General features: G+C 49.7%; 1 protein-coding gene across 32 annotated transcripts in view; it reads left to right on the top strand.

Annotated features, from left to right (window-relative positions):
- The window catches only part of MICAL3 (microtubule associated monooxygenase, calponin and LIM domain containing 3), a 196,777-nt gene that overhangs the window by 40,984 nt on the left and 129,726 nt on the right, over nucleotides 1-26,067 (top strand). The window contains exon 4 of one of the 32 annotated variants that reach the window (XM_073789265.1): nucleotides 19,246-19,349. The exons of the other annotated variants lie outside the window; for them this stretch is intronic. The gene's annotated coding sequence lies outside the window, so the exon portion shown is untranslated. The remainder of the gene's footprint in view (nucleotides 1-19,245; nucleotides 19,350-26,067) is intronic. 32 annotated transcript variants of the gene reach the window in all.

The following is a 26,067-nucleotide window of genomic DNA, read 5'->3' as shown; positions in this document are numbered from 1 at the left end:
CTGCTCCCTCAGCTCAGATGTGGTCCTCCTGTGATAACCGGGCTCAAAGTAGAGTGTTGCTTTTGGAACAAAGAGAAAGTAAATCAACCCTCATTAAAAGGAAGAAAGAGACAGATATCACCACAAAACACATGTTTTTACTGTATGTTCCAGATAAGAGAAATGCTCCCAAATTGCCTGGTGGATTTAGATGTGTGTCCCCTGGTAATTCCGGGTGTGTGTGTGTGACACTAGGATGGTTCCGTGTGTCAGGTGCTGAGATGCTCTGGGACTGTGGATAGGTGTTCTCACAGAGGCTCTTCACAAGAGGTCCTTGCCACACACGTGAAGAAGGAGGTGTCCCATTTACAAGGCAACTCTCCTGACACTAAATGGAAGAAACTCCCCTGGGTCATGTTTGTGCACAGCCTGCACTCTTGTTCACACAGGAGGCGTACCAGCTGCAGAGCTGAGGGTCAAAGAGCCAGCAGTGCCAGCTTTTCTAATTGATAGACAAGCTGCCTTGTTCCCCTTTTTTCTGTTCTTTTAAAAAGTAGGGGTTCCCCCCACCAACCACAGAAAATGACGCCTTCCCTGGCCTTCGGGACTCTAGTGCAGATGTAGAAGGCGCTCCTGTGATTAGAGCCGGTGAGGGTCCCGGGGTGGCCAGAGGGCCTCCAAGGAAAAGACCTGGAGGCTGAGACGCCACTCGCCCTGGGTCCTTTACACCTGTGGCCACTCCTTCCTTCTCACGTTTAGTATCAACACCTTGCTTTTACCAGGGAGGATTTTCTGTCCTGACTTGCAGACTAGATTTTGAACAACTTCATAAGGGTATTGCAGTGTATTCCTCTGGACCTGTTTCTGCCTTTTCCCGTGACCTGAGAAAGTAGCTCTGTTCTCTCGAAAGCTGCCCCCGGCCCTGATCCTGCCCTGGCGTGGCTCGTGGCCAGATCTTCCACCGTCCCGAGCGACAGTGAAGTGCTCGTGTGGTGCTTGGCCTTTCTCACTCACTCCATCCCTTTATCTTGGTCAGCCAGGTAAGTGTAGCCTCTTCTCTCTCTCGCCCCTTCCTTCTCCGGTCTCTGTGGTCTTTGATGAGGCGGGCCGGGCTGGAACGGCATTCTTGGTTGGCTGGGGGTGCACATGGTGGGATGGGGGCACGCTGGTGCTGCTGGCAGGCCTGTGTGGAGAGGCCGTTGCTCTCTTGGAGCCCCTCTGTCCCCTGAGCCTTGGACTCCTCTTTACGTCTTGATGTCTGAGCCTCACGGAGTAGCTTGTCCGGTGGAAGAGAGCAGTTTCCCCTGCTAATCTTGCTGTTGTTTTGTTCAGGGAACTGTGGAGTGTCAAGGAGGGAGGCCCCTCTTCCTGTAGCAGGTGACTGTCCCGCTCAGGGGCTCACAGCAGTGTGCGCCTCTGGGGGGACCAGAGCCAGGGTGTCCTGAATATCGGTTTCATGTCCCTCAGTGGCTGAGGGACAGGGAGCACAGGCCCCCGGATGGTTTTCAGACTTAGTCCCAGCTGAGCCAGGCAGGCAGCGTGGAGGCCTGCACCAGGGCGCCGCTCCGGAGAGGAGAGGGTGGAGATGGGGTGGCACCCTGGGAGGAGAGCCGGGGAAGTCTGGCCTGAAGTTAACATCAGAGCGTGCGTTGATTGTTTAAAAAAAAGTCTGACTGCTTGTGAGACATTTCCGTTTAATGGCCTCTGATAGTATATTTGTCGTTTATATTAACGTTTAGGAGCTCAGAGGGTGCAGTGACACTGTCAGAAGTAAATCGTACGGTGATCTCAGTGACTGCTCCACCCCCAGCAGTGTGGCCGCCCCATCCTCTGATAGCTGTGTGAGGACCCAGCAGCCTGTGCCTCTCCCAGCATGTGCGGTTGCACCCTATTTTCATTGAAAAATGCATCTTGCAGTGCCTCCCTCATGCCTTCTCACGTGGCTGTACGTGGACTGGTGTAGTGCCTGCCTCTGGAAGCCTAGTCGCTTCGGCCTTTAATCTGATTTGAGAGCTTGTCCTCCTTACTGCTTGGCTATGTCCAGCACTCTCGCCTGGTGGGTCCCCAGAAGAGCTGGCACAGACTGTGGCCCGGGCGAACCTTGCGTGGAATGTTGCCCTCGTGCCATCCGCAGAGCGTAGGCTGGGTCAGCCCCCTCCCTGCCTTGACTTGATTGTTTGGGACTTACTGTAATAATCTGCTTGAACAGGCGGAGAGACCACATTAGCTTGGCTGGCAGTCGTAAACAATGTTTGCTCTGTGAGTTTGCTCCCTCACCCCCACTCTCGGAGCCCTGTGTCCTCTGCCACCCCTCTCTCCTTGCATATTCTAACCTTGGCTAAACGGCTTCATTCATAATAAGATGGGCAGCATTTTCTGGGACGAAAATGGACTGAAAATAAGCAATTCCCAAGAACCTCCAGCTGTGATCCACAAGTAAAAAGTGTGTAGTTTCTGGGTAGAGATTTTAACTAATGTCTGGATAACTAAAGTATTTTCTTTTTATTCCATACTCCCTTCACTACTTTGGAACCCTATTTGAAAACACACGCGCGCGTGTGTGCTCAGGTTAAAAAAAAACTTTCCTAAAGCTGACTATTTTCTTGGCAGGGGGTGCCCTGGGAAGTTTCCATTCAGTGCCTCACAGAACAAAGGCTTCTACTGTCAGTCTTTGCACAGGTGTAGGGTCCTGGATGGTCTGTTGCTAATACCTAGGGAATTTGGGGGTTTCTTTATTTTTTCCATAGACAAGTTTTTTCCCTCTTCTTCTCACTTTTCTTTTATAGTTTAACAGAAACAGGGTAAGAGAAAACCCTACCTCACACCTGCACTGCCTTTTGCAGTTTGACAATTGCAGTGGTTGGTTCCACAGACAAAACCTGCTCCTTCTCTGCATTGATTGGTGGCTGATGATGTCATGGCATAAAGCTCAAACTGACTGTTTTCTCTGTGGGACAAGCCCCCAAAAAGCAGACAGCAGAGCTCTTGCTCTTTTGTTACTTCTAGTTCATGCTATCAAAGGGGATAGAGAAAGGTGAGAGCAGAGCTGTGGCTGCAGATAGCTTTGATTTATTTCTAAAGCTCAGTCACAGGCACCTAGAACAGGGAGCCTTCTTATACCTGGAAAGAGCCTTTGTTTTTCATGAGAGCACATAGTACTTTTTGCACTGAAGGGATTTTGTTGTTTCTGCCTTAATCTTCTCTGTTAAGAGAAAGATAGAGGCATTTTCTTTTTGTTTGTGTTTTGTTTTTTGTTTTGGCTGTGTTGGACCGTTGCTGCGCACAGGCTTTCTCTAAGTTGCGGTGCGTGGGCTTCTCATTGCGGTGACCCCTCCTGTTGTGGAGCACCGGCTCTAGGAGTGTTGGCTTCATCAGTTGTGGCACGCGGGCTTCAGTAGTTGTGGCGCAAGGCTTCAGTAGTTGTGGCTCGTGGCCTCAGTAGTTGTGGCTCGTGGCCTCTGTAGTTGTGGCTCGCGGGCTCCAGAGCTCAGGCTCAGTAGTTACAGCACACAAGCTTAGTTGCTCTGTGGCATGTGGGATCTTCCCAGACCAGGGCTCGAACCCGTGTCCCCTGCATTGGCGGGTGGATTCCCAACCACTGTGCCACCAGGGAAGTCCCTAGAGGCATTTTCAAGGAAACAATTCTAGTGGCCCAAGAAAGGGTAGGAAGAGGAGTTAATTTCAGGAAAATAAATAATAATTGGAAAAATTTCACTTGTTTCCTCACAGAGCTTGGGAACTCTTGCTGTCAGCATGCTTTCATCGTAGAGGTAAACTTAGCTATAGGGTGACAACTGTAACGTAGATTAAGGGAGTGGTACAGCCGCAGAATTTTGCCTCTGATTTAAAGAGCCCAAGGAGCAAAAGTTCCATGTGAATTTACTCTTAAGTGGGCCTGTTGAGATTTGCCTTCACCTTGGACCTTCCTGGGCCTGCTGTGGTGCAGTTGGGCCATTAGGGTTCCAGCAGAGCGGGCCTGGCCTGGCAGGACTGCCTTCGTTGTCTCTGGGCTGGGCTCACCTCGTACTGCCCGGGAGAATTGCTGGAACTAAGGGACACTTGCCATCTCCAGCTGCTCTGAGTGTCTGGGGGCCTCATGGAGAGGCCAGGCTCCTTTAGGGGTCTCTGCAGCTGCTGACACCAGTCCATTCCGTCAGGGGTCCGTTGCTGTCTCTGAGCATCTGAAAGCCTGTCTCAGGTTCTCATATGATCATGGCCAAAGGACCCAAAAAGTTACTTCAGGACACATTTTTTCCAACCCACCTTTCTCTTCTCAGACTCATGGTCAGACATGAATTAGCACTGACCTTAATGACCATTTCCGAAAAGCTTGCCCGGAAAGGGCTCACCACTCTGGTAAGAGGGACAGGACTGGACAGGCGTCCCTGCCTACCCACAGAGCGGCCCTTGGTGGGGCCAGGCTATATTTACCCTCTGCGGGTCCCCAGGGCTTTGACTTGTCAGGTGAAAGGAAAGTCCAGCTGGCCTGGTGGCCACGTCACTCATTAATCTGCCTTCACCCACGTGGACTGTGCTCCCTGCAGACATACAGTCACTGGGCCTTCTTCAGACAGTTGTGGTGTAACATCACCTAGGAGGGACAGAACATCATAGCTGGTTTACATCTTCTAAGCAAAGCACCCTCAGAGGCTAAGCAAGGCAGTCCCTCAAGCCCAGTGGAGCGTGACTCAGTTCTTTTGTTGGGCAGCTCTTCTCCTTCCGTTACCATGTTTTGAGGTTTCATAGGGCTTTGCCGATGAGGTGGTAACATGTATATAGGGGAGAAAGCCCGTCTGAAGTGGGCGAAACTCTGATTTTTCAGCCACATGTGTGCCGTGTTCCCAGGTTGGCCTTCTGTCTCCCTTCTTCTCTGCCTTGTTAGCACGTGAGGATCACGGTGGGGGGACCTCCCGCCGCTGCAGAGATTCTGATTTGATGGCTCTGGGGTAAGGCCTGAATATTACATTGGTAATATTTTTTTCAGGTTCCTTGGTGATTCTTATGAACAGATAGCTAATATCAGAGTATAGGAAAATGTCCCTGTCTTAGTTCACACACCCCAAAAGTGGCCCACTTGAAGCACATGGTAGTTCTTTCCCATCATGAATGTTTATGTCCCATAAATAGGGAATTGCCTAAATTTTATGAACAATGACAGTTGTCGCCCTGGTGTGGCATTTGAAGCTCTGCTGGTCTCTGTTTTCTCTCTAGCTTCCATCTTTGCAGGGGAGCCCTTGAGCGCTGGGAAGAGCGCAGTTGTAGGGTCTGATGGGAGCCTGTCCAAGCCCCAGGCGCTGTCCTCCAGAAAAACAGAATGGGGATGTGCTTGAGGCGCTCGTCACCACTGGTGGAAAGGCTTCGTCTCCACCCGTGAGGATGCCTGCTTTTCCGCTTGGTGACAGTGGCATTAGTGTTCCCATTCACGTCTCTTAACGGTGAACCCCTGGGTCTCCTAGGGCAGTGGCAGGCTAGAGAGGGATGCTGTGGAACAGCTCTGAGTCTCGTTTTCCCCAGTCTCCAAGAGGAAGACTCGTCATTGGTCTCCGAGAACAGGAGCCGCCGTGGGTGTGGTCATGCTGCACCAGCCCCTGCTGTGCCAGAGGCGGCTGGGGGGAGACGCGCCCCCCCCCCCCCCCCCCCCCCGGTCCTCTGTGCTGGGGCCTCTGCGCACAGCTGGGCATCTTGGGCGTTTTCAGTGAGCAGGTGTGGGGAGCAGATTGACTGTTGCTCTGCCAGGATCTGATATGGTGAGAGTTTGCTTGTTTGGGCTTGTTTTATGTTATTTACCCTGATAGGTAGCTCTCTGTACACATTTGACACTGGCCTGTCAGAGGCAGAGTTTACAGCTTTTCCTTTGAGAAATTAGTCCATAGGTCTAGAAAATTGTTCTTTAGCTGCTTGAGTATTCTCTGCCTAATTTCTCCCCCTTCTCAGCCTAGTTTCCCTTTTCTATCCCTGCTGAGGCTGCCCTTGCTTCTGTATTTACACAGCCTTGGGTTTATGCTACCTTTGCCTCTTTCCTCGTGATGAAGTTTTATAAAAATTCTTTTTCTCCTAAGAATGTTGTGTTCTTTCATATATGTGTGTGTGTGTGTGTGTGTGTGTATATATATATATATATATATATATAAATTTATTTTTGGCTGCGTTGGGTCTTTGTTGCTGCACGCTGGCTTTTCTCTAGTTGCGACAAACGGGGGTTACTCTTCATTGCAGTGCGCGGGCTTCTCATTGCGGTGGCTTCTTTTGTTGCAGAGCACAGGCTCTAGGCACACGGGCTCAGTAGTTGTGGCTCGCGGGCTCTAGAATGCAGGCTCAGTAGTTGTGGCGCACGGGGTTAGTTGTTCCACGGCATGTGGGATCTTCCTGGACCAGGGCTCGACCCTGTGTCCCTAGCATTGGCAGGCAGATTCTTAACCACTGCACCACCAGGGAAGCCCTCTTTCATATATTCTGTCACTGGACTTGATTATCTCATGGGAGTAGTCCTTCCATGTTCCCTCTGATCTTTGAGTTTGGCTTTTCTTCAGTTGTGTTTTATGGATTTAATGGCCTTCATCAGGATCAGTTCTCTTCTTCATAGGCTGACTCACAAATGCTTGTCAACTATAAGAAGTCTTGTTTTTTTGAAGTTGTGTTCAACTGGCCCAGAAAGGTTATTAAAATGGCAGCTGATTGACACATTGAAAAAAATCAGACCATGGTCCTCAGAAGTGCTGTTTTGTATAAGTGGATGGAGTGGTAGTCTCTGGAGGCGACAGTGGGGGTCAGTGGACACCAAGCACATCAGCTCCTAATACAAAGCCCCTGCTTGGGAACACCAAAGAGGATGTTCCTTAGTGGAGAGTTGTTTGAAGCAAGGATAGAGAGGAAACTCTGGAGATGAGGTTGAGTGTGTAGGGGAGGTGGCTGCGTATGTCACCATAGTTAGAGAAGGCATAGTGGTCGGGTTTGAGGATTGAAGGGAGGAGAGAAGGAACAGGAAGTTGAGCCCTATGGGGGTAATAGTGGGATGACACAAGAAGCTCAGGGGTCTTAAAACATTTGGTGTTGACTACTGAAAGTAACAATAAAGGGTTTGGTAAATTTGGGGTCAGTTCTCTTTGAGAAGAGTGGGCACTAGTCCTTGTGGTAATCTTGATCACTTATTACTCAGTACAATTGCTAAATCTTTTTCACTTTTATTCAAACCCAACCATAGCAAGCTGAATGATAGTCAATATTAACAATCCCTTATTGATTAGATACATATAGGACTTGAGATTTTTCTATATTACAAAAAATAAGGTAATTAATTTTAGATTATCTTTGGTTAATCATTAATTATGACATTTTATTCTCATTAAATAAATTATGCAGATCAGCTTAACTAGAACAAGTCAGTCACCACAGTCCCAACATTATTGTTTTTATGTTTTTTATAACCTGTGATGAAATTATTATTACTCATTTCCTTTGTCTTGAAAATCTAGTACATGTGTATACCTTTACTTAAAAGATAAAAGTGGGGCTTCCCTGGTGGCGCGGTGGATGAGAGTCCGCCTGCCGATGCAGGGGACGTGGGTTTGTGTCCTGGTCCGGGAAGATCCCACATGGCGCGGAGCGGCTAGGCCCATGAGCCATGGTCGCTGAGCCTGCGCGTCTGGAGCCTGTGCTCCGCAACGGGAGACGCCACAGCGGTGAGAGGCCCGCGTACTGCAAAAAAAAAAAAAAAAGATAAAAATGAAAATCTTTAAAAGATTTAGCAAATAAATTATTCACAGTTTGATTATTTCATTTTGCTAATAAAGGAAGAAAAAGTGCTCTATGTTTGAAAAACAAAACTAAACCAAACCCAGACTGTGGCACTTTCTTGACCAGACTTTTGTCCTTGGCCTCAGAGTTGGAAAGTCCAGGGACCTTCTCCAGTGATCTGGAGGTGTGTTCCTCCCCAGAAGTAGTACAGGACTACTGGTTGTGATGACATGACTTGTAGGGCTTCTTGGAGGAGTGTTAGTCCTTCAGTAAATACAGCACATACTCCTGTGTCTGCCTGACGGGGCTCAGATCTTTAGTGTGTGCAGTGGGGTCGATGGTTCCAGATGTCTCTCGAATGGGTGTCTAATGTTTCTGTGTTGTCTTGAGGGAGGTGCCTGTTGACAGGCAGTAGTGGATGGGACCGTTTGCTTTAGAGGAGGGCAGTCGCTCTAATTTAATATAAAAATAGGAGCCTAGTTTCCTGAGTCACTCTCTAGCCAGGAAGGCCTTTTCATTTCTAAGTGTGGAAAGAAGTATTTGATTCCTTTGGAAATGATTGTCTGGTGCCACCTTTCAGAGTTGCAGAGACAGGCGTCCGGGTTTGTTCTTTAGTTTTTGCTTGGTTCTTCACAAGGAACACAGAGTTGAGTCGGAGCCCTTCCCTGGCTGACTTCACTGTCTGTGGTCCAGACAGTTCTCATGGGCCTCGGATGGCAGGGATGCACGGCCATCGTTCTCCCCTGTGGCACCTCTGTGTGCACCCCTTCTTATATGTGGGTTCTACCCCTCGCCAGGTGTATGGTTTGCTGAGTGGGGTCGCAGGCTGGATTTCAGCCCCTGCACCCCTTCCCCTTAACTGGGGGCTATCACTGCTCCATGTGGTGGCCAGGGACAGGAGCGTAGTGTTCATTCAGAGTCATGGGCTCCAGTGCCTGTGTAGATGTGTCTTTGTCCTGTGTTACTTGTTACCCAGGTGGGTCTTGCTGCAAGTGCTGAATGTCCTTGAGATTTCATCTAGAGCCAGGAGCACCGGTGGGGAGAGCAGTACACTTACCTTACAAGTGAGAAGTGGTCTCACCCTCTGCCCAACTGCCATTTAGTCCTTTCAGACTCCGGTTATCAAAGCATCGTCTTAGACTGAACTCAAACCTTTTGACACCCAAATCTTTTGTCCAAAATTGTATTTGGCACCAGAGTTCATCACAGTTATCCGCCAAGTTTAATGTTGGCAAGGGCAACATTGTAAAGGAGCCCCACTCTGCCCCCAGGTCTGTTCCTCAGAAGTGTGTGGAGCTGCTAGTGTTCACAGCTGAGCCCTGCTGACCTTGGTGGTGTAATAAGTCAAGACATGGAGCGTCCAAGGCTCAGAACAACGTCCTTTCCCATTGGGTGCTCTGGTCTTCCTAGAATTTGTGTTCCTTTTTTTTTTGTTGTTGTTGTTGTTAAAGGCCGCGCCGTGCGGCATGCGGGATCTAAGTTCCCTGACCAGGGATCGAACCTGCGCCCCATGCATTGGAAGTGCAGACTCTTAACCACTGGACCACCAGGGAGGTCCTTGTGTTCTGTTTTTGACACACTAGGGACCTTTGGGAAGAGGTGGGGCAATTTGGGCTTTAGAGTGAGGCATTCCTATGTTTAAATGTTGTCATTTTCAGCTTACTAGCTGGGCAAGTTAATTACCCTCTGATCTCAGTTTTCTCATCTACACAATGAAAATCATAAGAGTTCTTTATAGGATTGTGTGAGGACCAAATGAAAAGATTATTGTGAAGTGCCAGCACAGTGGCTCGGCACCGAGGACAGTTCAATAAATGGTTATAGGTATTATAATCAGTAAGAGATGGCCCAAAAGTCTCTTAAACCTCTTCCTTCCAAAGCAGGGAGTAATTGTAAAGTCTTACATTTAGCTTGAAATCTAGTGGCTATAATCATTTACAAGAGGGAGAAGAGGGGCTTCCCTGGTGGCGCAGTGGTTGAGAGTCCGCCTGCCGATGCAGGGGACACAGGTTCATGCCCCGGTCCGGGAAGATCCCACGTGCCACGGAGTGGCTGGGCCCGTGAGCCATGGCCACTGAGCCTGCACGTCCAGAGCCTGTGCTCCGCAACGGGAGAGGCCACAACAGTGAGAGGCCCACGTACCGCAAAAAAAAAAAAAAAAAAGAGGGAGAAGAGAATAGTGGCTTTTTAAAAGTGGTTCGTTTTGTTCCTTCATATCTTGACCGCTTTAATGCCGGGAATAAGATATGGCATGGTCCTTGTCCTTGGGAACTCACAGATCTGGAGACGGTCATATAAACTGGTTCCTGGAGTACAATTGAACCTTACAGGCACTGTGATAGACGTCACTGTGGGATGTGGTACAGTAAGCAATCTACCTCTCTGATAGCAGTCATCCTTTTTTTTCCTTTCCTGCTTTGGACTGGGCTTGTCTTTTTACAATAAGTATGGGACTGAAGTAGATGTGGGAAAGCTAGACTTTGGCATTTTCCAGCTTAAAAAAATATCCTCAGAGGATTGATGGGTCCTTGGAAGGACCTGTAGTAGAAGAGTTCCTCACTTAAAAGAAGTAATGATGAGGGCTTCCCTGGTGGCGCAGTGGTTGAGAGCCTGCCTGCCGATGGCAGGGGATGCGGGTTCGTGCCCCGGTCCGGGAAGATCCCACATGCCGCGGAGCGGCTGGGCCGTGAGCCATGGCCGCTGAGCCTGCACGTCCAGAGCCTGTGCTTCGCGACGGGAGAGGCCACAGCAGTGAGAGGCCCGTGTACCGGAAAAAAAAAAAAAGTAATGATGAAAGGAAGCAAAGGGAGGTAATGGAGAGAATATAACCAGTTAACCATGGTGCCATTGGTAGCTCGTCGTGTGACTCAGGACAGGCGGTGACACGAGCGCCTGCCTTCCATGCTCATGGGCTTGTGTGAGAAGGAAGTAGATAACCTGTGTGGAAACACCTTGTGAAGCATGCAGTGCTGCTGCACAGTGTGGGGAGAGTCGGGGACGGGCTTCGTCCACGCTAGAGGGGAGGCCCAAGCCCCCTCTTGTCCTTCAGACCTGCTGTAAGTTACCTGCTCAGAGAAGCTCCTGTGACCAACTTATCTTGGGTCCCCTCCTATTAGTCTAGGTCACCGTAACCTGTGTATTTCCTTCCTGGCACTCATATTTTGTAATTACCGTTGACCCTTGAACAACGCGGGGGTTGATCTGTGTATAATTTACAGTCGGCTCTCTGATCCTTGGCTCCTGCGTATCTGCGGGTTCTTACAGTTTTTTGGCCGTGCCACGCGGCATGTGGGATCTTAGTTCCCCGACCAGGGATCCAACCCTTGCCCTCTACAGTGGAAGCGCAGTGTCTTAACGGTGGACCTCCAGGGAAGCCCCAGTATCTGCAGGTTCGACCAGCCACAGACCGCGTAGCTCTGTAGTATTTACTATTCACAAACATTGTGTGTAAGTGGACCCACGCAGTTCAGACCTGCACTGTGCAAGGGTCAGCTGTGTATGCTTGTTTGCTTACTTGTTTATTGTCTGTATCCTCCAGCAGACAAGTGCAAGCACCGTGTTTTTATTCACCAACGTAAATTCAGTGCCAAGCGTAGGACCTGACATATACCATATAGTCAATAAATGATTTGCTGAATGGAGTAAAAGTCGGCAAAACACGTTGGTCTTTGGAAAACAGTGACTTTGGGGATGCCCATGTATGCACTGATCCTCGTGTGGGTACTGGGGTGCAGAGGAGCCTCTGTACCTAAGACCGCTGTAGCAGCAGCACCAGAGTGCGGGCTCTGGATTCACAGGGGGACTTCTGCCTCGTCTCTGCACCGCCCCGTGGGTGCCTTTCCGCCCATTTGAGACTCCTAACTCACTTGCATTCAGGTGCACATTGACTGTGGTGAGTCTAGCCCTTCAAAAGGGAAAACCCCCTCTGGACTATGGAACTTGGTTCCAGGGAGTCGGCAGCTTGCCAGACAGGGAGCATGTGTCCTGTTGGTGTCTAGAAACACACATCCAGGCTCTGGCCACGCCCACCAGGCTCCCAGCTGTCTGCTGGACCTTAGCCAAGCAGTGCTTCTTCCGGTTCTTCCTTGATGTGAGGGGTGTAGTGTAGATTCCATTGGCACGCACTGCTCGGTGGCCCTCGGATTACTGCTCTCTCAGGGCATGGAAAAAATATCCTTTTTTTGTTTGTTTTTTGACTTTTTTTTTTTATTTAATGGTGGTATAATGTATGTTCTTAAAGTGCACAAATCCTAAGTATGCAACATACACACACACAGATGTATATATGTATAAACCTCTGTATGTATCCAGAAGGGTGTTCAGCTGGGAGTCGAGCCATATGAAATTTGGGGGCTAAGGGATTTATTACAGAAATTAGGCCTTACCCACTGTGGGAGGTGTTGGGACAGTGAAAGTCCAGATGGGGGGTTGGAGGTCACAGGGGAGTCACTCCCCAGTCTGCCTGAGGCATTGGTGTGGGTGGACAGGTCAGAGCTCCTGGAGAGCTGCTGTCCAGGGGGTCCATCGGGTGTGTGTTGGTCTGGGTAAGGGGCGAGAAGGGAGAGCTGGGTGGAGCGTGGGGGAGAGTGAGGACGGGCTGGAACCCTGCGCACTTCTCTGTCTCTGTCCATCGCCCCATCTGACTGCCGAGACCTTTGTAGAGGAGTGGCTGCTGCGTCCAGTCCGTCTTCCAAACCTCACGCGAGTTCCGTTTTTGGCCAGTTCTAACTCAGAACTCTGGGGGTTCTGGGAAACGTAGTTCCCAGCTGAACCAAGCCAACCCGGCACTGCCTGCCACACTGTGTGACCACCGTCCAGGACAGGATCCCAAAGGTGCCCGTCCTCTTGCCCCTTCTGAGACAGTAACAACACCCCACCACCCCCAACCATTATTCTGGATGGACTTCCACTCCATAGATTTGTTTTTGTTTGTTTTTGGTTTTTTGACTGCAGCTTGTGGGATTTAGTTCCCTGACCAGGGATTGAACCCGAGCCCTCGGCAGTGAGAGTGCGGAGTCCTAACCACTGGACCTCCAGGGAATTCCCTATTCCATAGATTTAAATTGTGTTTGTCCTTGGTCTTTACAGAGATGGAGCCTGACACTGTGTTCTCTTTTGTGTTAATATGCCTTCTTTTGCTTACCATTGATCTATGCATTTCATCCACGTTGCTGCATGTTGCAGTAGTGCATTCCTTTTCACTGCTGCATAGTATTCCGTGGCTGCTGCTTATTTCTCGTTTTGTATGTTGGTTATTTGGATTGTTTGCATCTTGGAGTATTATGAACTGTAATGCTGTATATAATACGTGTGTGTGTGTGTGTGTGTGTGTGTGTGTGTGTGTGTGTGTGTATAAAATGCTATAAACATTCTTGTACTTGTCTTTGGGTCAACATAGACATTGATTTCTTTCGGAAGTATCCTCAAGGGTAGAATTTCTGAGTTTTATAGTAGAGTGTGTTCAACTTTACGAACTACTACTGAACAGTTTTCCAAAGTGGTTGTATAGCTTACGCTCTGGTTGTTCAGCTTACGTTCTCAGTGTCTGGTTGTTAGTCATTCTAATGGGCAGGCAGTAGTTTCTCATTGCAGTTCTGATTGACATTTCATTGATGACTAGTAATATTGGGCACCCGTTCAGGTGCTTTCTGGCAATTTGGATGTCTTTTTTTTGTGAAATACCTGGTCAGATCTTTTGCTTAATTTTCGTCGGGTGTCTGTTTCTTACTGTTTACTATGAATCCTTTACATATTCTGGATATGAGACTTTTTTGGTTACAAGTAGCCCTTTGGCTTTAAGGAGGTGTGTTCCTTCTGAAACTGGGAACAGTTGGGGTTCAGGCATGTTTGAGGATGGAAGCCTTTGGACAAAACGTGGTTATTTATTGCTCCTTTCTTGGGAATTAATGCGTTGTAGGTTTGGAAGTTAGCAACTCAACTTACTCATGGTTTTAAAAATAAAATATTGGGGCTTCCCTGGTGGCGCAGTGGTTGAGAGTCCGCCTGCCGATGCAGGGGACACAGGTTCGTGCCCCGGTCCGGGAAGATCCCATGTGCCGCAGAGCGGCTGGGCCCGTGAGCCATGGCCGCTGAGCCTGCACGTCCGGAGCCTGTGCTCCGCAACGGGAGAGGCCACAACAGTGAGAGGCCTGCGCACTGCAAAAAAAAAAAAAAAAAAATTGGACCCACAAGTATTTCTGCTGCTTTTTAAAAATAGTTTATCTTGAACACTAGAAGTATATACTCATAAACCAAAAATTCATTCTGTAGAGATCTGAACGTTTGTTGTGGCTCTGACACTCTGCTAAATGCTGGGGATAGAGACCTGAGAGAAACTTGCTTCCTCCAGGAGCACAGAGTCTAGTGGGAACAGAGGAGGAATCTGTGCCCAGAGAAGGGAGGAGTGAAGTTGTTGAGAGAAGGGCTCAGAGGGAACGTGGACCGAAGGAAGCCCTGATGGGTAGTGAGTAGGTTCACAGCCATCACCGGCCTCGGTGCAGAGAAGATCGGAGGAGGTTGAATGTGTGTGTGGGGTGGAGAAACGTGTCGTCGGCGGTGAAACAGGACGCACGGGGAAGAGTTAGGTGTGTCGAGGGGCAGCGAGTGAGGGGGATGGAGGGGAAGCAAGTGCTCTGGCCGCCAAGGAATTTAGTCCATCAGCGAAGCAAGCGTGTCTCAAAATGTGTAAACAGAGGTGTGGCATGATGACATTTGATTAGAAAGATCACTTTGGAAGAAATACAGCATATGAATTAGAATTTCAAACTTGAGACGGGGTCTACAAACTCGTATACCCATGTCCATAGCAGCGTTATTGACAATAACCAAAAGGTGGACATGAGCCAGGTGTCCGTTGGTGGATGAACATACACATACAACGGAACATTCTCAGCCATGAGAAGGGATGAAGTTCTGCTGCCTCTGACAACACCAGTAAACACTGTGCTAAGCCAGACGAGCAGACACGAAAGGACACATATCACCTGCTTCCACTTATACGAGGCGCCTAGAAAAGGCACATTCACAGAGACGGAAGGAAGGATAGAGATTACCAGCGGGTACAGGGAAGGGGGGACATGAGTGGTCATTATTTCACGGGTACCAAGTTTCTGTTGGGGTCATGAAAAGTTCTGGCGATTATTATACTATATTGTGAATGTACTGAATTGCACACTTAAAAATGGTTAAAATGGTAAATTTTGTATATATATTACCACAAAAAGTAAAAATAAAAAACCCCACCTTGAGACAGGATCTGCATTTAGGAGATCTAGGTAGAGTCCAGGTAGAGATAATAAAGTTCAGGGCAGCGAGGTTGGCAAGGAGGGGGTATGTGGAGAGAAAGTTAGGAAGAACAGATGGCAGTTTAGCCGGTCCCGTTCTGCATTCCCTACGGTACCACACGCAGCACAGCCCCTGACACTCTGGGGGCGACGAGAAGGACATGCGGAGTAGGGCAGACGTGAAGGCCGGTGCCTGGAGCTCTGGCTCGGGTGGACGGCAATTTTACAGGGGTTGCAAGTCGGGGGACAGACCAGTTTGGAAGAGCAGATGAAGAGTTTTTCCTGAAACCACACGTGAGGGTGCCCTGGCATATTCTGTTGGAGATGCCCAGGAGAGAGTTACAGAGAAGGTGCAGAAGGAAACAGAAGGGAAGAGGTCCAGGGACGGAGGCCTGGGGGCCCTCAGTGGTCTTCAGTGTGGCAGAGGTCCGAGGAGCGTCCGGAAGAAACCGGGGAGGAGAGCTGCTCTGTGCAGTCCTTCATCCTTTGTCAGATTGGCTTTCTCGTGGCTCTTTGTAGAGTCGCCCTCCTCTCTTGGTGTCCCCTCTCCACGCCAGGCTGTCGGTAGGAGGGCCCAGACGTCCTGAAGGTGCTAAAGGCGCGGTCGCCAGACGGGCTCAGGGAAGGGTGTGCACTTCTGTGTGGTTCCGTTGTGTGTTGGGAAGTTGTAGACCTTCAGTCTGCTAACGTTTTCTAACTTTCTGATTCCACTATCCCTTCATGCTGCTCTTGCTTACATTCTGCATGTGAAGAAACATTGACGGCTTAGGCCAACATCAATCTCGGGATGTCATAGGATGTAAAACCCTATAATCCCGTGAGTTAGCATCAGTTTAAGATGCCTATGCATTTATGTTTTAAAGGTCAGAGCATTTTTTCATAAATTTCATTTCTTTTGTTTGATCTGTGATTTGGAAAATTATTAGATTTGAGATTCATGCCCCGTCCCTTTACACTGTGCTTTTGAAAGTGAAACAGCTGTCAGGACGAAGGGACAATGCCTGTTTGAAAAGTTTCTGAGTTCTTGGCTCTAGTATTCACAGTCTGTCGTGGTGAGCAGAGATTTGTGCACTAGCATCAGTGAGCCATTGTGGGCAGGGTGCCAGGGAAGGTAAACAGATTAAGGGGCTCTTCCTTGTAGTTTGGGAAGCACTATTCTCAGCATTAGTGACTTTTTAAGAAAATTGTATACGTTTCCAGGTCCCCAAGCCAAGCCCATCTTTTCATGCGGACACAAGACGGCTGTGGCTTCCTTTGTGTGGCTGCACTGAGTTCCCTTCATGCTGCTGAATTGGCAGCAAGAGCAGTGGATACTACCTTCGTATTCATCAGCCCCTTAAACCTGACTATAACATAATCATCTTCAGATTTGGGAGTTATTAAAGATCCCCTGAGATTGATGGAAATGTTCTAAAACTCTGTTGTGGTGATGGTCGCATAGCTTGGTAAATTTACTAAAAAATCATCGAACTGTACACTTAGAACAGAGGAATCTTATGGTATGTAAGTTATACCTCAAAGTTGTTAAGGAAAACACTCCGTCCAGTCTGTGCAACTAAGCACTGTGCAACTTCTGCTGCCTGGGCGCTGCTCTTTTGGGGCAACAGAAGCCCTGCTTAAAGTTCTTCTGGTTCTCAGCCAGGTCCTGCAGGTTTTCACGTCAGGAATTTGGCATAGCTGGGGCTCTCACCTGGCTCCTCTGCACTTGCTCTGCCCAGGGCGTCCAACACCTGACCAGGAACAAGCCAAGCGCATCTGTTTCTGGTGCGAGGCTCTAAGGTGAGGAGCTCAGGTTCTCAAGGGCTTAGAGGCCGGTTACCCAGCTTGTTATTTATTTGGAACCCGTGACTTTTCCCCCACTAGCTGTTTGGTTTTTTTTTTTTTTTTTTTTTTTGCGGTACGTGGGCCTCTCCCTGCTGTGGCCTCTGCCATTGCGGAGCACAGGCTCCGGACGCGCAGGCTCAGCGGCCATGGCTCACGGGCCCAGCCGCTCTGTGGCACGTGGGATCCTCCTGGACCGGGGCACGAACCCGCGTCCCCTGCATCGGCAGGCGGACTCTCAACCACTGCGCCACCAGGGAAGCCCTGTTTGGCCATTTTATTGCTCTATTAACACATGATTACAGGGTGAGCAGGAATTTCGGTGAAACTAAAATCTCGCAGTATGGCCATTTCTCAATGGTTGCTTTTGAAGGTTCAGTGGGAGAGGTGGTTAAGTAATGATTCCCGTTGTCTGTATATTCTCTTACCTCTTTATCCTCTTCTGCTTTCTCCCCCAAATTATCCAGATGATTGAAAAGGAGGTAAGCAGATTTCCTGCCTTCAGCCCAAATGCCACTCGATGCAGTTGGCTTGCGGTATATGACGCAGGTTTGGTTCACTATCTGATTATCGCTGACTTCCTCTTCAGGAGCCGTACGCTTCACGACGGCAAAGATCTTGCCCACTCTCACTGTTGTATGTCAGTGCCTGTCACACACTGGGTTGTTTAAAAAAAAACTTGCTGTTAGCAGGGATTGAGGCTTTAACATGAACAAATGGGCTAAATTGCCCATAGGAGGTAGGCAGTCAGCACAAAGAGAGGCCATCCTTTTGAGGTCATCCCAGTGTGACATTTGTTGAATTCCTACTGTGCTCACACTGTGATTTGAGATACTCTGGGGCTTCTGGTCAGACGTCTTTTGAGATATAAGGCTGCTTACTTTAAGGTCCTTTAACAAGGTCTTTATGTCTGATGTCCAGTGTCTGTATCAGATATCTATTTAAGTTGAACAGATACATTCACTTTTCCCTGTCCCGAAGTGAGTGATATTCCTGAAGGTGATATACTCAGTCTGTACCCAAAAGTAGGAACCTGAGAAGGTGAAATGTACCCAGATCACTTGGTCATGCTCGGCACTGAGTGGTGGTGATCATGGCTGAGGCACGGAGCTCGTCCAGTTCACGAGAGGGCAGAGGGCACTCCTCATGAGGGTGGCTTCCCAGAGGCAGGCCTGCCTTAGCCACAGTGGTGAGAGGGTCAGGCAGTAGGTAGTGCCTAATGATATCCCCTGCGGAGCACTTGAGTTCTCTCAGATGTTAGATTTCAGGCTGTGGAGCAAACCAAAGCGTTCGCCTTCTGTGCACCAGAGCCAGCAGGTCAAGTAGCAATGAATTATGCCTGTGAAAACTTGGGCGAGGGTTTCAGAAAATCCAGTGGTGGGCAAGGAACAACGTGTCACCTGAAGCTCGCCGCTGCTGGACCAGAGAAGGATGCTGAAGGTGGCCATAGGGCGCTGTAGGTGTTTTAGGACATGGTGGATGTGGAGCAGGCCCTTTAGGTGCTTTGAGGACTTTACTGCCTAATCTCGTTGGCACTGAATTGAGTGAAGATTAATTAGTCTTCTGTAGAAAAACTTTGGTAGGTTGCTGGCTTTGGGCCCAGAGTAGTTGGAGTTTTGGAGCCCATAGGTCTCATGGCAGTTGGTTATCGGCAGTTGGTCTTTGGGAGAAACGAAACTCAAGTCTTGGCTATACCGTCAGCGCACCCTGGACAGGGTGGGGATCCTCCCCAGGGCAGGGTTGGCGGCGTAAGCAAGGAGAGGCTGTGGGCTGGGCCCTTTCAAGAGCCTGCCAGAGTGTAGCTCAGGAATTTGCAGTATTCCTTAAGCATAAGGAAATGAAGCTTGTTGTATTCCCTTTCTCTGAGTGTTTTATTTCTAACCAGATGGACTCTTTCCCTCGTGAAGGAATTAGGGCTGTAGCTGCGGGAATGATGGTCGATGGTGTCAGAACTCAGTAGGAATCAGCAGAATGAGAGGGCTGGCCTTGAGGAGTGTTTGAACCAGAGAAAACTGTGTTTTGCTGGGGAAATTTTGCCTAAGTCCCATACCCTCTTAAGCTAATTGGTAAGGGAAAGTATGTTCTGTAGAGCTGGTTTAAGATTAGCCTTCTCAGTTTATTTCTGCTTTGGAGAAAACAGCTGAGATTTTCTCCGTGAAGATAGTTGAAAAAAAAATCATGGTCTTGGAGCCATCTAGCCTGGAGCCTGGAGCCAAGGCAGATCTGGTCAGTTTGCTTGGTGTGTGGGGTGGAGGTGGAGGGGGTCGTCATCAACCCTGTTGGAGATTTGAGATCTTTTTCCTTCATTAGCTGCCAGCCTCCTGAGACAGCTGCATCTTACTGCTCCTGTTTTACAGCCGGTCTTCCCAGAGGAAGCATACTTATGCTTGCTTTATCTCCTCCTTCCTTCCCTGTTTCCATCTCCAAGAACCCTGTGGCCATCTGGTGAATCTTTTCCTTTGGACTGTCTAACCCTTGGGAGCTTAGACATCACTGTACCAGTGACCCGTGATCCTCTGGTATCTGGAAAAGGTAAATATTGTCCTAAAATGTGAATTGAAAACAAAAGTCCTTTTCTTAATCAAGAACTGTCCAGAGATACCTTAGGAAACTCAGCTTTGGCCACTTCCTTGCCCTTCTCTCACCCCTTAAATCAATAACAAGTTAGTAACAAAATGAATCTTCACACACATTTTTTCTCCTTTCTGTATTCTGTGGCCCACATGAGCCTTTTTTTTTTTTTTTTTGGCTGAGTTGGGTCTTCATTGCTGTGCTCGGGCTTTCTCTAGTTGCGGCGAGCAGGGGCTACTCTTCGTTCCGGTGCGTGGGCTTCTCATTGCGGTGGCTTCTCTTGTTGTGGAGCACGGGCTGTGGGTGCATGGGCTCAGTAGTTGTGGCTCGTGGGCTCTACAGCGCAGGCTCAGTAGTTGTGGCTCGTGGGTTCTAGAGTGCAGGCTCAGTTGTGGCATGCAGGCTCAGTAGTTGTGGCTCATGGGCTCAGCAGTTGTGGCTCGCGGGCTCTAGAGCGCAGGCTCAGTAGCTGTGGCACACGGGCTTAGTTGCTCCGCGGCATGTGGGATCTTCCTGACCAGGGTTCGAACCTGTGTCCCCTGCAGTGGCAGGCGGATTCCCAACCGCTCTGCCACCAGGGAAGCCCCCCACGTGAGCCTTTCATTTCTCTTTCTCCTCCCCACTGTCACGTGTACTGAGTGCAAGAACAGAAATGAATGACTCTTCCTGCTAACTAGTGCCCCCTGAGCTGATGGGCAGGCAGACGTGGGCTTCATTTCAGAGCAGTGGCAAGTGTGGAAAGGGGGGAGGGATGTGCCCAGGTGAGAAGGAGCACAGAGGGGCCGGGGTGGTGGGCAGGGAGGAAGGCCGTGCCGGGCGAGGGGAGCACCGTGACCACACTTGAGGCGCGTCCTGGAGGCTGCGAGGATGACTGAGGACAGTGGACTGTGTGTGGAGGGGTGGGAGCAAGGCTGCTGCTAGACCTCTGGGGCCTTTTGAGCCTTGCTGAGGCTTTGGATTATTCCCTAAAAACACGGGAAGGCTGTAGTGGATCACATTTGAGGCAAGGGATCACATTTGCTCTTTAAAAAAACGCTCAGGCACTCCTGTGGGGGATGGATTGGAGGGGGCTTAAGATGAAAAGCTGTAGTAATGGTCCAACTAGAGATCACAGGTGCTCCCACCAAGATACTGGTAGGGAGATGCTTTATAAAGATGAGGTCCCAGAGAGTTAGAATCAAGCGGTCTTTGCTATTGGTTGATCGGATTGCGAGATTAACACCGAGAAGGGTCTGAAATGACCCCCGGTTTCCATTGGTGGGTGGATAGTGGCAGCATTTGACTACATGAGGAGGTGAGAGCTGGGGAAGAGAACGGAAGTGTCCTGTGGTGCACTCCTCAGTTTGAGGTACCCGTGGGATGTCTGGATGTAGATCTTCAGTAGCGTTTGGATCTCAGAAGCAAGGTCAGCAAAGTTAGAAGTGTAGGGGTCGTCCAGTTTATGAAGAGAGGGGCAGCTGAAACAGTTGTAGCCATTTGAGGGAGCTGAGAAGCCTGAGGATAGTAGTGGTTGAGAAGCAGGAGACAGAGCCAAGGAGAGGAGGGTTTCCAGGAAGAGCAAATGAGCGGGAACAAGTGAGATAGGGGTTGAAGTGTCTGAGCCTTTCACAGCGCCCTCAGTGGAGTGATGAGGACAGAAGCCAGATTCAGAGGGAGGGGAAAGGTGATGGGGCGAAGTTAGGAGGTCATGCGGTGGGGACAGCAAGGGGTAGATGGCGCCCTCAGGAAGCAGGAGGGAGGGGCCGGCAGCTGGAAAGGTGCACAGGTGTGTGGGAAGATGGGAGAGACCCCAGCATGCAGGCTGGGAGGGAGGAAGAAGTTTAAAATGTATGACAGGTGGGTGGTGGTGATAGTTGCACAGGACGCGAATGTACTTAATGCCACTGAACTGTGCACTTAAAAATGGCCAAAAAGGGGGGAAATGTACTACAGTAGGTGGCGCCGGTTTCAGAGAACAAAGGGCCTCTGACTGGCAGGACCCTCCTCCAGGGAGGGTAGGGGTGAGGACAGTGAGTGGGAGCTGGAGAAGGGGAAGGTGAGGCCCCTGCTCCTGCGAGACGGGGGCATTAAGAGTGGATGGGGTGGGTGTGGCTTGCGGGGCCTGAATCCCTGGGTGGTGCTGACGCCCCTCCCAACCCTCTAGGTTGATGTGGCCACATCAGTCTGCGCTGCTGACTTTTTTTCCTACTGTTCCGAAAAGTTCCATCCCTATCCCATCTCTGCAGCTGGTGTTTCAAGGGTCCAGCTGTCTGTCTCTGTTTGCCCACCTTCTCCACTTAATCTCTGGGCAGCCTTGTCAGAAGCTGCTGGGCGGTGCGGCTCCCCTTTGTCTTCAGCCGTGAGTGAGGAAACGCTGCCTTTGCAGGCACCCCAACTTATGACAGCAGCATGGATTTCTGAGACAGATTTTAAACACAAACACACACACACACCCCGGATATAGAAAGATTATGGGTCTTTCCCTTAGCTTCCGGGGGAGATGGGCTGGGAGCTGCCCTGTAACACTTCATGACACTGATAAACTCTTCTTCTGTGCAACCAGATTCTTTTCATGGGGTCTGTTACTCTGAAACCATTTGGCTGTGAAAACAAAGCTGCCTCCAGGGCTTGGCTCCTGTCCGGCTCTCCTCTCCTGCTGCATGGGTGCAGGGGTCTGCCGGAGGGGTCTATAGAGGGAGGGTCCACAGCAGGTGTGGCCGTGGAAAAGGCGCGGGCCCCTTGTAGGATTCTGCGTGTTCCTGCTCTCATCCTGGTGGCTCTCAGTCCATTTTCATTTGGTGACTTCCATCTCACGTCCCAACAGAATTCGACTTGAACCCCCTGATGTCACGCATCTGTTCATGGATTCAAGAGGTAGTTGTTGGGCTTCCCGGGTGGCATAGTGGTTGAGAATCTGCCTGCCAATGCAGGGGACACGGGTTCAAGCCCTGGTCCGGGAAGATCCCACATGCCGTGGAGCAGCTAAGCCCGTGTGCACAACTGCTGAGCCTGAGCTCTAGAGCCCGTGAGCCACAACTACTGAGCCCACGTGCCGTAACTGCTGAGCCCGCGTGCCTAGAGCCCATGCTCCGCAACAAGAGAAGCCACTGCAATGAGAAGCCCGCACACCACAATGAAGAGTATCCCCTGCTCGCCACAATTAGAGAAAGTCCACATACAGCAATGAAGACCCAACAGAGCCAAAAATAAATAAATAAAATAAATTAAAACAACAACAACAACAAAAAAGAGGCAGTTGTTGTGCGCTGCTCTGAGCCAGGACCCATTCTGGGTGCGACGATACAGCAGGGAGCAAAGTGGCAAAAATCCTTGTCCTCGTAGAGCTCGCATTCTAGAGAGGAAGACAGTAAATGGCATTTATAGTGCATCAGACTGTGCTGCGTGCTTCGGGGAAAACAGGGCAAGAGGCTAAGCTGGGTGGGGGTCAGTTTTAAATGGTGTGCTCAGGGAAGGCCACACTGTGGAGGTGACACTCGAATAGCAGCCAAGGGTGGTGAGGGTGCATCACACACCTGTCAGCCCCTTCAGAGGACGGGCACCCAGGGAGGCAGGGACAGGTTTTCCCTCTGTTCACTGTGTTGTTTCTAGAGCCTAGAAAAGTGCTCGGCACACAACTACTGAGCCTGCACGCTAGATCCCACGGGCCACAACTACTGAGCCTGTGCTCTAGAGCCCATGAACCACAACTACTGAGCCCACGTGCCACAACTAGTGAGCCTGCACTCTAGAGCCCGTGCTCCTCAACAGGAGGAGCCACTGCAATGAGAAGGCCACGCACTGCAACGAAGAGTAGCCTCCGCCCACCACAACTAGATAAAGCCAGTGCACAGCAATAAAGACCCAACACAGCCAAAAATAAATAAATAAAAAACAAACAAACGAAAGCCATGTGGCCATCTGGTGGAGAGCATCAGCAGGGAGACCGGGCATGCAGAGACCTGGGTGGCCGCTGCTGGGGGTACTTGGTGAACAAGAAGGAGGCCAGTCTGGCTAGAGCCTAAAGAGCATAGGGGACGGGAGTGCGGTAGGTCACTCTGGGCCTCAGAGGCCATTGTGAGGACTTTGGATTTAACTCTGAGCTGGGAAGCCATGGAGCCGTAGAGCAGAGGTGTAACCTGATTGGACCAACATTGAGTGAATGCTCAGGCTACTATTGGAAAACATTCGGGGGAGGTGGGACTGGGACGGTGGCAGCAGGGAGGGGCTCTGGAGGAACCCAAAGGAGGGATGACATGACTTTGATGAGGGTGGGGGACAAGATGGTGGAGAGTGGTTGGATTGGGCTGTACTTTGAAGATGGAACAGACAGAAGATACTGAAGAACTGACTATGGGATGTGACAGAAATTAGCATAATTCTAAGGGTTTTAGATTGAGCAGCTGGCTGGATGTTGGTGTCATTTGCTGAGATGCAGAAAATACTAAGGAAGAAGCAGGCTGGGGATAGGAACGGGAATCAAGGTTGTGTGCATGTTAAGTTTGAGATGCTTGTCAAATTTCCAAGTAGAAATGTCAAATAAGCAGTTGGTTTTACAGGTTCAGAGGAGAGAAAATAAATTTGTGCACAGTGACGCTGTCTATGTAAAATGGATACTTAAGGCCATGGTACTGGGGGACATGGAGGGCAGAGTTTTTCAAAGTGGGTTATGTCTCATTAATGGGTCATGAAAGCAATATAGTGGGGACCAGCAACTTTAAAGAATGAGAGAACAGAAAACGTCAGAATATTTCAGTAGTAAAGGTAACTTGTGACATTTTTCAAAAATTACATTTATGGCGGTGGGTGGTGGTGATGGGATGAATTGGGAGATTGGGATTGACATATTTACACTAATATGTATAAAACAGATAACTAATAAAAATATCAAATAGAAGTGGAGAGCAAAAAAAACAAAGTACACAGTCTGCTTCCCCTAAGCGCTACCAATATAATTTGCATTTAAGTTGCTTACGTGCAGTCTTGAGCAATAGATTCTAAAAGCTACAAGATTTTGATTGATTGAAATTAAAAATAGCTTTATTGTTAAGAAAAATTACATTTACATAAACTATATATAGAGAGAACTGTGTGTACGGTTTAAAAAGTTAGGAAGCCACTGATGTTCAGGGAGTGGATGTAGATTGAGAAGAGACCCAAAGACTGAGTGACCCCATGACCATTTCAACATGCAAAGGGTGGGGATATGTGAGGGACCGGTAAAGGACACAGGAAAGTATCTGTAGAGCCCAGAGGAGAACCAGGAGGGTGGTGTCCCAGGGCCGAGGAGAGGCGTGGTGGGCTGTGACTCGAGCTCTGGGCTGGTGGAGGAAACTAGGCTTGAGGATTGGCCATTGGATTTGACAGTGTGACAATCACTGTGTCCTTGATGAGATGTTTATGCAGAGCAGTGGGAATGAAGCCTCATTGTTGTAGGTTCAGGGACAGTTGTAGGTTCAGGGACAGTGGGAGAGGAAGTCACGAGCACAGCACAGACAGTTCTCCTGGGGAGTGGGGAACACTGGTCAGAGGAGATGGGGACGGGGCAGGGTTTTTAAAGATGAGAGCCTACGTCAGTGGAAATAGTTGTTTGGGGGAGGGACTGATGCAGGAGGAGAGGACCAGTGCAGGAGGCAGTGTGTGTGCTTGAGTAAGGGGGGTGGGATCGGTGCACATGGGTTGCTTCACGTGGGCGTGTTCATCTTCACGGAAGGAGGGCAGATGAGATGGGTATTGACATGGTCGTTGGAGCTTATGGAAGAATGCTAAGGTGAAGAAACTGAAAGCCACGTCAAAAGAGAAATGGTTGAAGGAACTGAGGAGGACGTGAAGATAGCAGATGTTTGGACGGCTGGCCTGTAAAAGAGGAACTAATTTTGTTCTGGATACTTCCAAGGGGAAATTTTGGACCATGGAGTAAAAACTATGAGGTCTTCTACCTAGAAATTGTGTCCTTGGGAAATTAACATTTCAAGCTGCTCAAAGATGGTGAAGACTGCTTCACAAGGTAGAAAGCCGCCTGTCAGTGCAGCTGTTTGTGTGTTGTGGTCGGTACACAGAAGATGCAGGTGTGGGGTGGCTGGTCACACTGGGCGGTCCTTCGTATCTTGACCATCGTGTATTTTGTGATTCATGGCAGTTGGTAGTAGGCAGACCAGACGACTGAAAAACCCCAGATTCAGTGCCACGTTAACCTCTTGCCAGCAGTTCACGTGTTTACAAAGCTTTTGCTGCAGGGTCTGCCCCCGGGAGCAGGAGATACCGGAGGTGTCTCCCTACAGCTCCACAGCTGTCCTTGTGGGAGTGTCGGTATCCCGCTGGGCTGCCGCAGCTTTGGTGTTCTCTGAGCCCCTGTCCAGCAGTGGCCCTCGAGGTCACCCTGCACAACTGCCAGGCAGACCACTTCCCGACTGCACAAGTGCAGGTGGCTGGGTAGTCAGTCTTCTAGTCAGCAGAACCTCACTGAGCACCTACTGTGTGCCGGGAACTGGGTACACAGCGCCAAGATACGTGGATTGGAGCCTGCCCTTGTGCAGAAAACAGCTTTTGGTTGCGCTTTCCCACAACCTCAGTGAGCCTCTCTCCCCACCCAGAGGCCCTTTCCTTGCCCTGACAGCCTGGATCATAACAAGGCTCTCAGACGTGTGGGCAGGAAGGGGTTGGTCTTTTGGTCTCTGTCGCTCAGCTCTGGACCTTTGGTAGT

The sequence above is a fragment of the Tursiops truncatus genome, chromosome 11, assembly GCF_011762595.2.
Source record: "Tursiops truncatus isolate mTurTru1 chromosome 11, mTurTru1.mat.Y, whole genome shotgun sequence".
NCBI classification, from domain to species: Eukaryota; Metazoa; Chordata; class Mammalia; order Artiodactyla; family Delphinidae; genus Tursiops; species Tursiops truncatus.
The sequence above is the reverse complement of the archived record's forward strand: the minus strand, read 5'-3'. Positions and strand labels throughout refer to the sequence as shown.